This window comes from Drosophila teissieri, chromosome X, assembly GCF_016746235.2.
Source record: "Drosophila teissieri strain GT53w chromosome X, Prin_Dtei_1.1, whole genome shotgun sequence".
Lineage (NCBI taxonomy): Eukaryota > Metazoa > Arthropoda > Insecta > Diptera > Drosophilidae > Drosophila > Drosophila teissieri.
In genome coordinates this window covers 7,810,515-7,826,347 of record NC_053034.1, presented here as the reverse complement: position 1 = coordinate 7,826,347, position 15,833 = coordinate 7,810,515, and the positions used below count along the sequence as shown (strand labels likewise).

Here is a 15,833-nt window from a genome sequence, read left to right as displayed (position 1 = left end):
TCTCTCATCTCATTTATCCCCAATTCTCTTTGTCGTCTCTGTCCGTTTTTCTACAATTTTCCCTCTCCCTCAACTCGTTGCGCTCATGTTTTTTTACTATTTGGGCTATGTCTAAAAATATGTCCGCCAATTCGCTAAGTGGCCCCAAACTTATCTATGCGGGATACACAGAAAAACAGAAAATACGGCCGAAGTTTCCAAACGAATGCGACAGAATAGTTTAAATTAAACATTCATTCGAAATGACCCAACACATGGCCTATATGTGAACAATAAATAACAAAGAAATATTCAGTAAAATCTATCGCCTTTCAATACGTTTCAAAATGTTCAATCGCAAATATGTTCTATACAAAACTCTTAAGCACATTGACAATTAATAATATAAGTAAATGTTTCCCGAGAAACACAAACAAGATTTAATAATCACTTACTATGAAATTACAAGAGATTATTTTTAATTGCTTCAGGAGGACACCTTGTGTTCAAAGGAATTTATGAAACACACATCCACCTTTTGCCTTTTCTATTCCAATTCGGCTTTTGGCTAAAACAGCGAAATCTTTTACAACTACAGGCTAAAAGAGACTAATATCAGCCTTGGTTCATTGAAGGTTGATTTATGCAAATTTTATTCAGCCACCACAGCCGCAATGCCTTGATTTGATTAATATATTCGCAAACATATTCATTGCCTATTATTTTTTTTATTTTATATTGTATTTTTAATACAAATTGCTATCCTTTGCAACTTAATATTGTCACCAGCGCACTAATTAATTGGTCAATATCGGCAAATAGATTTGTTATTTCATGAAAACACGGAAATACAATTTGTTTACATTGCAAAGCTGCTATCTAATATGCATATGTATATGTATTGCTGCATATGCTTAATTTAAATATGTATATATATTTATTGGTGTATATATTACTATTTGTGTGTTGTCTCCTTTGGCTGCGTTGCAAAATGTTGTTTTTCTTTTTGTTTTTGTTGCCGCTGCGCTTTCTGCGAATTTCTCAATTTTTGGCGCGCATTTTTCAAGCCGGCAAGCTTTCCACACACACACACTTGCACACTATTTTCTCACTTGCACTGTGTCACAAAAAAAATCAAACGCAAAAAAAATATGTATTTCTTTTGAGCAAAACCAAAATCCAAAGATTTCAAAATCGTATCTCTGCGGCTCTTGCTATTAGCAGCAAATCGCGATGTTTTTGGTAGTGAAAAGCGCTGTGTTGTATCGAATGTGCTGCCACCGGGAAAAGCGAACCGCGCCGCGTGTCCGTACACGTGGCCAACTCGACGTAGACTGGGCGTATACGTAATGCCGGAATCTGTGGCTCTGCTGCATCGAGTCTGCCGCTCGACTGTTGCCGCTGCCACGGCGGATGCTGCCACTGCCACTGCCACTGCTGCTGTCGCCACTGCCCCGCCAGTGCTGCCCACTCAGCTGGCTTTCCCGACAACTCTGGCTAGTTTTTCCGCTAGTTTTTACGGCTGCTGCTCGCGAACTAACCTTATCGTATTATCTCTTTTCAATCAGCCAAAGTGGATCGTATTTGTATGGTTAATTTATTGTATATCCACCAAAAATTCATTACTACTAGTTCCTTTTTCTCTTCTAAAATTCATTTGCCAAAAAGAATTTAAATTTAAATTGGTAATAATAAAATTGTACAAAATGTATGCCTATCTATCATCTTTCATCACAAATCTGTTCATTCATCATCTCATTTTCAATCATCTGATTATCACATGTTAAATGCTAAAATCCAATAATTTTTCTCAATTTCCTGTTTCCAAATTGTTTACCTAAAAACTGAATTTTTGAAATTGTAAGCTTCATATTTTTCCGACCTGTTTGCTAATGCAAATTGTGTGCAAGTAAAGCCAGTTAAAGTTTAACTTTCCTTTCAAAAAGGTTATTGTACAACAGGAACCACAGAAAAAACAAGTTTTAAAAAATTATCTTTAGAAATACGAAAGTCGGAAGTCGTAGAATCTTCGAACTTATTCATTTTTTGTGTCCTCCCGATATTGTAGTACTATTTATGAGGAATCTAAGCTATCTAAGCTATATCTTAACAAACATTTTTCCCTTTAGATTCATGTTTTCTCGCTTCCCTTTACAGATTATTATAGTAAATAAAACTTTAATAAAATTGATAATTGGGAAACGTTTGCGACGACTGCTCGACATCCAGATGCATTTGCTGACATCAACATATATTATTTGCCTACTTACAAGCACATTTGAATATCTACATTTAGATGGGCTTAAAATAGTGCGATTTATTTTGTAGAAACTTATTTTATAGTATCGTAATGTTTAACCAAAACGCCAGACTGTGATGAAAATATAAGGGTAGCACAAGGTAATTAATAAAATAATTATTTTCAGCTTTTTTCCCCCCAAACATCTGGCAGCACTGGCGATGCTCCACAGGCACTCGATGCCGAGTGAGTGGGAACACGAGGCGATTGCCGAGGGCAGCCGAAGTGGCTTCGTGTGCGGCCTGAGTTTCACTCGCAACGGGATTGCCCTTTGCTCGAGTGCGAGTGCGAGTGAGAGGGGTGAGTGGGACTTTTGAGTGAGTTGTAGGTTTTTACTCATTTCCGCTGGCACTTCCGCTCCGTCGTCGTCCTGGGCCAAGGAAGTTGTAGCCACGCTGACAAGGACAACAAAGACTGTCTTCATTTTTTGTTCGGCTTCTTCGCAAAAATATTTTATTTTATTTGCTCTGCTTATATTTTGCTTTCTTAACATTTTTGTAGTTATTCTCGCTCTTTTTTTTCTGTTCTTTATTTTTTTGTTTTGTTGTTTTTTGGTTTTTTTTTGGTTAAATGTCAAATGACATTGCTGGATCACAGACTGTGCAAACTGTTGTGAATGTGGTTTTCTTGAGGCCTCAAGCGATATGATGTTTCTTTTGCGATTCGTTTGCATACATTCGAAACAACATTTTGCGGTCTCTTAAAAACTACATTCAATTCATTAATAAATTTTTCAATAATTTGGGATACCGCAAAATACGCAAAGTTTCTCTATCCAGACAGTCTTAATTGCCTTTATATTAGTTTTCGAAGCGTTGCCCTGACATGGCACCACTTTAAACACCTTAAACAAAAGTAAACACCTCTCATTTGATACGCTTACAAATTTGTAATTGACTAGCTGCAAAATGGATGGCATAGCCTGAGTACTCTCATCTTGGGCTGCCAAAATAATGCAAAACCATGGCAAACCATCAGCTGTGGACCTGAAATCGATGCAATCACATTGATAGCCAATTAACCCTATGCAAAGAGTATCTTTTGAGGCTGGCAGCTTGAAATTCCAGCGTAAAAAAGTGTTGCCTGCGCAGCAAAGGGACAAAAAGCAGTGCCATGGCTGCGTTTTTGCATCAGGATCTAGGGGCTAAGGAGCAAGGAGCAAGGAGAAGGGAGCAAGGAGCAAGGAGCAGGGAGAAAGCAGAGAGGAGAAAGTAGGACCTAGGACAACTGAGACCAAAAGCCGCATTGTGCCAGGCCACAGTATATGGGTAGGTTGGGTGGAGTGGATGGAATGGATGGCATGGGCAGGATGAGCAGAGCAGGATGAGCAGCGCAGGATGGGGGGGAGGAGATGCGGGGTCGAGACGTTCCTTTGCTTCAATTTGCTGTTCTATTTTGCTATTTTGCCGCTTCCACAGGCCACAGGGCAGCAACAACAACGGCGAAAGGCGGTCAAAGGTTGCCAGAGTTACAACCAAATGAGTAAGATGCGAACAAGAAGAGGCGAACAAGAGTAGCACCCACACACAAACACACACCGAAACACACACACCCACAAATACACACACACACACACACACACACAGAGAGAGCGACAAGTACAACAATGCCGGCAGCAGCAGCAGCTGCCTGTTGCCTCAGCAAAGAATAATTTGGCCGAGTATTTGCCACCCACTCAGCCGACTTCTGTGGGTTATTATTTGCCTTTCGAATGCAATGTGTGTAATGCCTTCGAGTGTGATTAGCAGCAATGTGCGAGTCATGACCGTAATAACACGCATATGCGAAAGGGTCCTGGCAACCCAAAGGATACTGCAAACGAGCCAAAGAATGTTAGTTTCACCGCTTGGTAGTGGCGCAAAATTTACTCGCAATCAACGCTATTAAGTGTCAATCGAGCAATGCAATTATCAATCAGCCGTCTCCAAGGATCTAAGGACACCGCCAGATGCAAAAGCAGAAGCCAATGCATCGACAAACTCGAAAGGCATTAATTACATAATCATAGTTATGCCAGCCCAATCCAATGATGAATTCAAGTGTATATCTCGGTTCAGTGCAATTCTCCGTAATTGTGGGTGTGTCTGAAAACATATCCATATCCATATCCATGGCGATGGGGACGAGAGACAAACGTTTGCCAGATTCCAAGAATGTATTTATGGATGGCTTCTATGGCTCTATGGTTTGCATATTCTTCGTTTTAACATTTGCACTCCAAATGTTTGTTCATTAAATTTCCCACAACCCGGAGATTTTGCCAAATTTATGGCACTGTTTCTGCCTTTTAAATGAATTATGCACATTATGTGCTTAACAAATCGAAAGATCAATTAGTTCATTGTCCATGTATGCGATAATCTTGAATGTGAACAGGGCTATGGGTAATAAATGTGACAAAATTGTCACACGAACTTCCGATAAACGCATTATTGTGGCTTATTCATACGCAATTTACAAGCAAATTAATTCTTGTGCAATTCAATTATGCAAAGAAAGCTTAATAATTCCGAATTTAACTGATTCCCAGCTGAATGCATTTTTCCAAGGATTCGTAACTCAATTGTTGACATTGTAGATGTCACTTGGTGTATCAATGTCACAATCTCAATCGCTGCTACTAAGTTTTCTTTAAGCACTTAAGTACTTAAGTCCAAAGTCCACAAGCCGATTGAGTCACGGACTTCAATCGCAGCTAGGCAAACAAATAAACAAACAAACAAACGAAAATTTGCAACGATTTGGTCTGCGAAAGTTTTTCTCCAGCAAAAAGGGAAATTGTCTCGGGGCTATGAGCGAGAAAGTTTCCAATCGCATGGAGCCAACCAAATTCGGAATGTATAATTAAAATTATATTTTTGATAATTGGTAAACTCGACTCGGTCTATCTATGCAAAAGTTTGTCGAAATGAAAAACGATAAACGAAAAACGATAAACGAAAGCCGCAAATGCCGAAAATGCCGAAAAGGACAATACTGCCTGCCATTCTGTCTACACACACATACAATTACACACACACACACACCTACACACGTACTTATACACACACCTTAGCACATTCAGGACAATGACTGCTTTACTGAGAGCTGGTGCACTGAATGCAATGGGCACCTGTCGATGGCAATTCAGGAATTCGGGATACAAGTACACGGGAAAAAAATGCGCATCAATAGAGCTTAGCTCTTGTAAATTTAACAAAAACATAGCAGAGTTGGGCTAATGCTCCATATTTGTAATACTAAATTAAGCTTTTATGTAATTAACTATGCAATCAAATGACTAGCCTTCATTTCCATTTCAAAGTTTCCAGCATATATATTTCAAAACTAAGCTTATTCCCAGTGCTTTGCACATTCAACTTTTCCAACTATATTTTCTCGCAGTGCACTGAACGGCTGGTGAACCGCGCAGCAGCCACATGGCCAGCGGCCTATTAAAGAAACAATGCCAGCGCTCGTCCTGAATTTCCCATTTTTCACTCGACTTGCCGCCGCGCAGCCCGCCACGCCCCTAATGCGCCACGCCTCCCACGACCCCGCCCCCGCCACCTGGCGACCATTTACCGCCGGCTGGCATATTGCAAATGAACTCGACAACTATTAAACACCTGAAAACGCTGTTGCTGCTGCACGGCAGCAATTGTGAAAAAATATACAAAATGTCCAACAGCAAAACGAATTGCAGCTACAATAACAGCAGCAACATCGGCGATAACACAGCCATCAGAGGCACTGCACAAAAAAACACAGCAAAAAGCCACTAGATTAATGAAAATAAACCAGCAAATCAAACCAGTAGATGGTGCAGCAATGCAGCATCAGTGTCATTTTCAAAATTCAAGCTAAATCAGGCTTTAAGTTTAAGCTTTAAGATAAAGCAATCAAAAATATGCACCAAATATATTTGAATAGAAGAAATGCACGGCAGTCTGGCAGCAAATCGTAGAAGTCAGACGTACGTTTAATCTTGTGGCAGCCACAGCTGCAACATCAGCATTCTCGCTCTAAGCAAAAGGAGCCAGGGCAGCAACAGTTGCAACATTGCTGCCACGAGCAACATCACATCCACCAGCAGCAAAAGCCGCAACTGCAAGTGCAACAGAAATGGCAAGTGCAAGTGCAACAGCAGCAACCGTAACAAAGTTAATGGCTGCAAAGGCAAAGGCAATAACAACTTGAAACGGCAGCAACAACTGGCAACAACAGCCACATTTTGGGGCAGCAAAAATTGCGGAAAATTGAAAAATTCATAACGACCAAGAGCTGTGAATATAAAAAAAAGCAGGGACGTAACCATTTAAGCCAGTGACCAAAACCAAACCAAAACCAGAACCCAAAAGCAACAGACAACAGCAAACAGAAAACAGACAACAGAAAACAAGCAACAGACAGCGGAGAACACTGGACAACACGGTGTTTGGAACCGCAGCGGCAGCAACAGTGGCAGCAACAGTGGCAGCAACAGCAGGTGGCATAAAACATGTCTGCCAAAAGTGCTCCGCGGCAAGGACTTGCCATGTGTCCTTGTGCCATGTGTCCTGCACGCGGTGGGTTAAGGGGTTTCGGTGGTTCGGTGGTTCGGGGGATTTGTGTGGGCGGCGGAGGGTTAAACGGCTGGCGAGCAGCGACAAAAGCGAAATGAAGCGACTTACAAAGGGCTTACACACCGCGCAGCCAACATGAGCAGGTAAGCCAAAATCGCAACAAAAAGTAACCGGAAATGCACACAAACAAACAAACACAAATATATATGCAATATTATATAGAGCAGATGGAAAATTGTAAACAATAAAGAGAGAGAGAGAGAGAGAGAAACAACAAAAGTTGTTTTACAGGGGATTTGGCGAAACGAAAAGCAGGATTAGCAATGCGAATAGCATAAAAATGGTAATTTCTCATGCACATTTCAAATTTATGAACACAACTGCAACATCTGCTTAAATCTGTTTTGTTATGTATTTCGCTTGTGAGGAACTTTATCACTATGTCATGGCAATTTTGCATCCGCTTATGTGGCGGTAACATGATCAACAAATCACCAAAAAACAAGAAAACCAAAAAAAAACCAAACTCACAGGCACTCTCAATTTCCCAATTAATATTTTCGAAAGCGTTTCAGAGCGGAAACTGCGTACCAAAAACCTCTTTTTTTTTGTATTTTTATTTTTTAGCTACGAACTTGAAACTATTCCGACCGGCAATAAATCTAATTGCCAAATGCCAGCAAAATTTTGCAAAAGCCAAGGCAAAATATCAACTGAAATGAAATAAATAAACTGAGCAAATCTCACCTGTGGTTTCGTGTGTGTTTGCGTCTCCTGCAGATGCTACACAAAATGCCACCAACTACCAACATTTTCTTCACCACCTAAAGTGTTGTTTTTCAAAAGGGAAGAATACCCAAAACCGGGTACATAATACAACATATTCGAAACAAGAAATGTGCCAAATCGGTGCTACAAACCATCGAGTTTCCTTTATGTTGCTTTGATTAATAATTGGTAATAGTATTTCACTATTTAATGCATATAATGATGAATGTGAAAATGAAGTTATTGCTACTTTATATCGTAAACTATACGGTAGCTGATTTACAGTTCTCGTTTAGGTTTAAGCTGGGCATTGGGCAGCGTATGCCCGCGACGGGGCAGGATTACAGGGTATGGGGAAAACAAACCGAAAGTAACTGAGGAGGAAACGTGTAGCGGACAATCCAAGCAACCGCATCGGTCGACAACGACAACGACAACGAACCTGCTCAGACATCAGACATCAGACTTCAGACGCAGTGTCAACAATGTCTGACGAATTGTCGCAAGACCGCAAAATGCGGTGCTCCTTGTTGTCGCTGGTAATGCGAACACGAGCAGCAAGGACGAACAGGATGTGCAAACACACAGGCACACAATACAGTCACACACACACACACACACACAGATGTACACACGAGTGTATGCACAACGGAACTTGCGACAGGATAGTGTGCGGACAATTTGCGGGCGAAAAATTGTACGCTTTTTTTCGGCGATATTTTATTGTTATCATTTCTATGTACGCATCGCCAGCCAGCGACAATAAAGCATGCATTTTCCCACGCCGGATATGCTGCTCTGAGAAATTTGTCAACGAGCTTGAGGCCAGCGAGCACTTGACCACTTGACCAGTTGACCGATTGAACACTTGACAATACACCCACGAACACCACTCAACAGTGTTGGGCAAGTTGGGGTGTCCACATGCTGATCGTGCTGCTCCCATCCAATATATATTATATTATTTGCTTTGTTACAATTTTTAATATTTGCATCCCATATTTAACAGTAATGCCAAACAGTAATGACAATTGCCAGCCCAAGACGCGTCCGCAAACCCACCGACTCCCTCAACTGCCAACTGGCAGGGGCACTGAAAGCCTCGCTGCCAGGACACTCGAAGAAATCATCAGTCATTCCCTGAACAGCTGCACTTTGAACTCAGTTTTCGACTACAAAATACACGATTATTGGCTGGGAAACGCAAAATAATGGCCCAAATATGGAATGGCATACCTCGTTGAACTCGTAATTAAATTCCCAATCGAACTGTGTTCCAAATTTACAACTTTTATTTTTGACATTTTTTGCAAATTTTGATGATGGTACCCCTTACAAAAAAAGCAAAAATTTGGCCAAAAATTAGTTTTCCCAAATCCATCAAAAAGTGATTGGGATGGTTAATATTGGTAATTAGCTGCAAAAAACTGTCATTCTTTCATCTCTATGACAATTTTTGGCCAAATTATGATAAAAAGCCTCAGAGTAAATATAGCATTTTCGCCAAAAGTCGTTTTTCCAAGTTTTCGTCATAAAACAATCCGTTTTTTTGCCACAATTTTCAAAATAATGGTCTGAATGTGGAATGTCATATCTCGTTGAGTTCGTAATTAAATTTCCAATCGAACTGTGTTTACCAAAAAAAATTAATTTTTTTTTCAAAGTTTTCCCAATTTTTGATGATGATATTTGGATTTTGGCCGAAAATTGATTTTCTGTGTTTTTCCGATTTAAATATCAGTATTTTGATCAGAACATTCGAAATATTGGTCCGAATATGGAAAGTCATATCTCGTTGAATTCGTAATTAAATTTCCAATCGAACTGTGTTTACCAAAAAAAAGTTATTTTTTGTTCAAATTTTTTCCAATTTTTGATGATGATGTTTGGATTTTGGCCGAAAATTGATTTTCTGTTTTTTTGCGAACTTTATTTTCACTATTTTTATTACAGCATTCGAAATAGTGGTCCAAATATGGAATGTCATACCTCGTTGAGCTCGTAACTAAATTCCCAATCGAACTGTGTTTAAAAATGGGGACTCTATTTTTTCATATTTTTTGCAAATTTGTATGATGTTACCCCTTGCAAAATTGACAAAAAAATGAATTTTCCCAAATCCTTCAAAATGTTATAGGAATAGTTAGTATTGGTAATTAGCTGCTCAAAACAGCATTTCTTTTAGTTGTATGAACATTTTTAGTCAAGAAATGATTAAAAACTCATTTTTAATAAGCAATTTTTTCGAAAAATCCTTTTACTCGCCACTCATAACGAAGAACAGAGAAGGCAAATTGAACTTTATAAATGTATAATATTTCTTTTAAAAATAAATAATAAATAAAAACAAGCTGCCACAGAAGCCGAAGCCGAAAGTCAGAAAGTTAAGCGTCCCTGTCCATTTTCCCCCAGGTACTCACCCCTTTCCTCAAGCTCTTTCTCTTTCCACGTCAGAGCTGACAGCTGGTTGTAGCTCCTGGAAAATAGCTAGCTCAGGCACTTCCTCCAGTAGGTCGAAATTGATATTGATATCATTGATTGCTGCCACATATCACATATCACTGCACCACTCACTCACAATTAGTATTTAAAAAGAAAACATCGAAAAAGTGGTTTGCTTACGTAGGACTTTTGAGAAGCGCAGAGGAGGGCACCTATATTTTGGTATTATTTAGTATTAAGTATTTAGTATTATTTAGTATTAAGTATTTAGTATTATTTAGTATTTAGTATTATTTAGTATTTGTATTATTTTGTGTTTAGTATTTTTTAGTATTATTTAGTATTTAGTATTATTCATTATTTACTTTTAATGTAACTTTAATGTAACTAATGTAATACTTTCAGCTATCTTACCTATAATTTTACAATTTCACCTTGAATGCCAGCTAGAACAATAGAAATAGAATAGTGTTGATTAAGTATAAATATTATTTAATAATATATAAGAACCGGGTGTTTGTTATTGCCGCAAATAGAGTGTCAACAAACACCAGGGTGCACTTCTCTGATCGCAGAAATTGTAGCATACTTTTTGGGGCAGCTGAGTAAAACAATGAATTGACTGCATAAAAATGTGAATATGCATGTGCAAAAACAGGAAATAAAACAATAATAAGCTTTAATTCTTACCGTTTTCGTCACTTTCAGGCAATCTTCTTTCAATTTCCGTTGGAAAACACACGAGGATGGCCCTTTGCAGGTGCGGTTGGCTGCCAATTGAGCGTTAATTGCTGGCCACTCACTTCCGCCCGCCCCCGGGGTTTTCCCCGCCTGATTCACTTTATGCCCATTTTGTGTGAACTTTGCACCGCATCAACTGGTCGGGGGATTGGAAAAGGAAAAGAAGGAATCCGCTACAACCGAACAAGCGAACAACCGAGCAAATGCAATTGTCATTCAATCATTCACTTCCTACCCCGATGGGCGTTGCGGTTTGATTGTTTGTTTCGCTCTCACTCACTCACTCACTCACTTACTCAGTGGGGGATGGCTGTCAGTGGGTGGGGGGTTTTTCACCACCCCCCTCCCCCAGGCGTTTTGGCCACCCACAGGCTTTTCATGCTTTTGCGGCTACTCAAGCGGATTTTTGCAAGCGCTGAAAATTTATGCAGAAATATTTTAATTGAATTGTCACCGCGATTTTATTGTTGCCGCCGAGCTCTGCCATTTGATGTGTTTTTTGTCGTCCTTCCTGCTGCACTCAAGAAAATGGAAAACCGAAATAGAAACAGTCTACGCTTGTAAATTTGAAATATGTTTCGGAATTCTGAAAGTTATATATCAATGCTCACTTGTTTCAAATTAATTTCAGTATCGTTTCATTTCACATTCCAGCACATATGACTGTTATTTGATGAATTCTATTTATATTAACCAGTTTTGGCCAGTGTAAGCGTCATTTGTTGTTGCCACACCGACACAGCCATGTTTTTAACCACTTTGTGTGAGTACTTTGCTCATTTCGCTCATTTCATTATTTTGTAAGCTTTTAACTTTAATTTAATTTTTAAACACCTTTTGTGTGTTGTATTTGATGTTTAACGTTGTCATTGCCGGCGACACTCGGTTTGCTGTGAGGAGGGTTGATGAAATATTCAGCAGTTCGCCAGATTGCGAACCCATTCCGCACAAAGTCACACTGTCACACAACCAAACAGCCAAACAGCCAAAGAGCGCCACATTGGCCCAGAGCCAATGCCAATAATGACAGGCATGTTAATGACACCGACAATTGGCCAATTATGGCGGAATGGGAATGCGGCCAGCGTCGAAACCAAACCAGAAACTCAAACCACGCAAAATACCCCACACTCCACAGCCCAACTCCCAACTCCCCATCTGAAAACCGAAAGTGGCGCCTGAGCCTCTGAGGAATGTTTTGCGGCATCCCGAATGCTCCCGAAATTGGTTAAACTGCTGCCCATGATTTGCACTTTTTTCGGCTACACTTTTCAATTCTATTTTCTCTTTTTTTGTGTTTTGTGTGGGGTGCATGCCACACACACAACGGAAAGATGAAGCAAAGTAGGGGAAAAACCTATGGCATCGCACAATGCCCAGAAAATCTCGAGGAGCTGAGAAGGAAAAGAAAAGTGGCGGCAAAGCTGAAACCGAAACAATTTCCTCAGATGCAAATGAATATTTCAGCACAGAAACACCTGCTAAACGCACGTACACGTGTGCAGTAATGTGTGCACTGAGCGAAAGAGGTGTGCCATTGATTAACTTTCAATATATCTTTCTCTTGTTTTTTTCTTCGTTTTTTTGAATTAATTTGAATGGTTTCAACTGGTTTATGAGTAATTTAATAAAATTATGATATTCCACACAATCTTAACTCATTTTTTCGCTGTGCATATTTTTGTGGCTGTGTAAGCACATATCCCTATAGCCCTTTTTGCAAATTTCGATTACCAGACGGATATGGCGGCATTGCCGTGATAAGCAAACTTTGCTCCTCTTTTGCTTTACTTTCCCTCACTTTCCCTTGCTACTTTCTCCTGCGCCCCCTTTCACTTTGGCCCCGCCCCCCTTTGGAACTTGAGCACTGCAGCATTGCCAGCCGCTCAGCGCTTTTCAATTACCCGGCATTGCCGAAAAAAATGAGAAGTAAAAAGGTTTATGAACGCGCCCAGCTTATCCGCTGTTATCCCAGGGTATGTGATAGGGCATTACATTAAGCACCTACTATGCAAAACATAAATCAATTTCACATACGAGTATATCCCATATATCCCATATATATCACATGCTGCTAGCTACTGAGCATTTGTATATATATTAGTTATAAATACATTAGTTTAAACAATTCCGCTTGTAATTGAAAGCTTAGTATAATCCTCAAATGTGTTAGGATGCCCAGAAAGTCGGTCAGTGGCAAACTCTCTTGTCTCTGCGGGTGGTTAAACAGCAGGATAAACACTCGAACTGGCAAAGGAACTTTCGGCATTTGCATATAATTGCAGTGAATAATTTTTGCTGGCGCAATATTTCTAGAAACTCTCCAACCCCCCTCCCCATCGCCCCCGCATGTCCTTTGTGCGCCCTGCACATCCTGAATCCGAATGCGAATCCGAATCCGAGTCCTGCTGTCCTGTTTTCTTTTTGCCGCCCAGCGTGGTGTGCTCATCAAATCTTTGTGCTAATCTGCAGGCAGCCAGGTGGCAGGCTAAATAAACAAACAAACAATTAAAGCCCAAATGCAAAATGCGGCAACAAAGGGAGCAGCTAAATGGCAGTGCGGTGGCTGCACTGAGAGAAAATCCAATGCTCTCTCTGGCAATGTAAGTATTCAAATTACATTTTAATGTATGAAATAGCTACTGATTGAGAAGAGTTTTGTTATGTTGCAAATGTAATCCGTGAAGTACTCAATTGCATTGGAAAGGTTTGCTTTTTTCTTTCGGTGCTGACAAAAAGGCAGATTTACAATGGTGGCAAAATGGGTGGCAAGATGGGTGGCAAGATGGGTGGCAAGGTGGGTGGCAAAATGGGGGGGGGAGACTCAAGCGTTGTCATCATTTTGCAAGGCAACCACAATGCGCCGCCTTAAGATGTTAAGCCTTGTTTTTGCTCCACTTCAATTTCACTTGGATGAGTTTGCGGTTGACGTGCAAATAAAAATAACATTCACAATAACAATAATCCCTCCCGCTCGCACATGTGTAATTACATTGGCGTGAAAAGCGGCGGGAAAAGCGGCGGGAAAACTCAGTCATGCCTTTGGCTAACAATGTTTGGCGTGCTAAGTCGGCGAGCTGCTTGCGAAGCCTTGCGGATTATCCCTATTGCTTAGCACTTTTACTTTCACTCGCACTCACACTCACACACACACATTCGCACTGCGCCACTTTCACCCGCTCACTTTCTCCGTTGTGTAATTAAATTTCGCCGGCGAAAAGGACCCGAAAAGTTCGCTTTCATTGCGATTAAATGGCAATTGTTTTGTGCATGCTTATGCAAAGATAACAATTAAGTGCGGAAAATCCTCGTTTGTTCATTTCATAATCGCTGATGAAAAGCGGCGGGTGGAAACTGTGCCTTTTTGTGGCACCCCGTTGCCGGAAAATGGATACAGCCACTTTTGTTTTGCTTGCGTAGAAGGGGTAAGAAATAAGCACGATTTTTCAAATGTAATTATTTCTTTTGTCCTCATTCAATTGTGTTGGAGTTTTAGGTATGCGAATTAGAAATGTAATTCCAAAAATTGAACCTCAAGCTTTTCGCTTTGCTGATGTTTTTTACTAATTAAGCATTTTGCTGCAATATTCTGCTAAAATGCTTTGTGATTCTGCAACTTTCGCAGCTGCAAGCATATTATTTTACATTTAGTTTTTAAAATGACACATTTGATGTGACATACAATAGTCAGTAGTTTGGTTTGCGTTTGACTGAAAGTCCTGAAATGAATTACGCAGCTGTGTACGTTCGTGGTTTTGTATGTGTGTGTGGGGGGTAGCTGATTATCCTTTGATTATCCTTTGGTACAGTGCTGGCATAAAGTTGCCAAATTGTTCACTTATTAATATTGACTGCGTTGTGCTTGAACAATAATTTAAAATTGTTTGCTCTTTCCGCTTGACTCCGCTGGCAAGTCAGGAAAACTCACACCCCCTTTCCCATCCCCATCCCCATCCCCTTCCCCTTCCCCTTCTCCCTGCCCTTCCGTTACGCCCAATTCAGTGACTCATTTCCACCTCGATTCCTCATAAAGCGACACGCAGACAAACATTTGCAATACACTTTTATATGTACATACATACATACATATATGTATATGTTCGACGGGGCCGCAAAAACTGTTAAATCCGAGCGGAACTGATGTGCGTGTGTGTGTGCGTGTGTGTGTTGCGTTTGAGTTGTGTGCGTGCAATTTTAAATATTGAATCTTTGATTCAATATAATCAGACTTGTAATGGCCTTCACGCTCCGATTCGCAGTCAATGGCATAGTAACACAAATACAAACAAACCGAGGACATGTACGTCTGCCTGCCTGCGAGTGTGCGTGGCTGCACCGAGAGAAACTGCAGCTCATCGTTCGATTTTGACGGGTTTTCTTATAAATAAATAAAATGTATATCATTTCAAATATATTGGCTTCAAATCTAGCTCACCCAGCAAACTAATGGAACAATAACTATGATTGCCCAGCTGTTGGCCAACTGGTTTTCTCCCAGTGTGCGTGTGCGTGTGTGCGAATGCGCCTCGCAGTGCGTGCGTGCGTGTGTGCGTATGTGTGCGAGTATGTGTGCGTTAAGTATGTGCAAACAGCTGTCGCGTGTCACCGGCTGCCGTTCGCTGAAACGGAAACGGAAATTACGTGCACGATGGCAGCAGCAACAAACTGGAACGTGTGCCATGAACGAGAGCGAGAGAGAGAGAGAGAGGGAGCGAGAGAGAGAGAGAGGGAGACAGCAATCAGTCGGCATCATCGGCTATTAAATGGCAGCGCCAATTCATCGATGTTTCGTCGCTGCTCCCCCACCAACACCCCTCCCCCCCCCTGCTAGGCCAACAGGCGAGGCAGTCACCTGCAATCTCCAGCGCCTCCGGTGCCCGACTCACACCTTTCCGCCAACTCGGGCTTTAATTAAATCGCAAAAGACGCGCCATCGTCATCAGCTTAATGAACATCATCATTTATCGATATACACACATACCTACCAACATTCGTGCATACCCTGTAGTTAACTGGCACCACGAATCGTTGTTTTAATCATCAGTTATTTCGTTTCACTG

At 40.7% G+C, this 15,833-nt stretch overlaps 1 protein-coding gene across 1 annotated transcript in view; it reads right to left on the bottom strand.

Annotated features, from left to right (window-relative positions):
* LOC122623396 (neuropilin and tolloid-like protein 2) overlaps positions 1–11,356 on the bottom strand; it is an 86,435-nt gene extending 75,079 nt beyond the window's left edge. The window contains exons 1-5 of the mRNA XM_043802536.1: positions 11,070–11,356; positions 10,723–10,909; positions 10,447–10,478; positions 10,213–10,244; positions 10,011–10,151 (exon numbers count right to left, since the gene is read on the bottom strand). The gene's annotated coding sequence lies outside the window, so the exon portion shown is untranslated. The remainder of the gene's footprint in view (positions 1–10,010; positions 10,152–10,212; positions 10,245–10,446; positions 10,479–10,722; positions 10,910–11,069) is intronic.
* Positions 11,357–15,833: the final 4,477 nt, after the last annotated feature.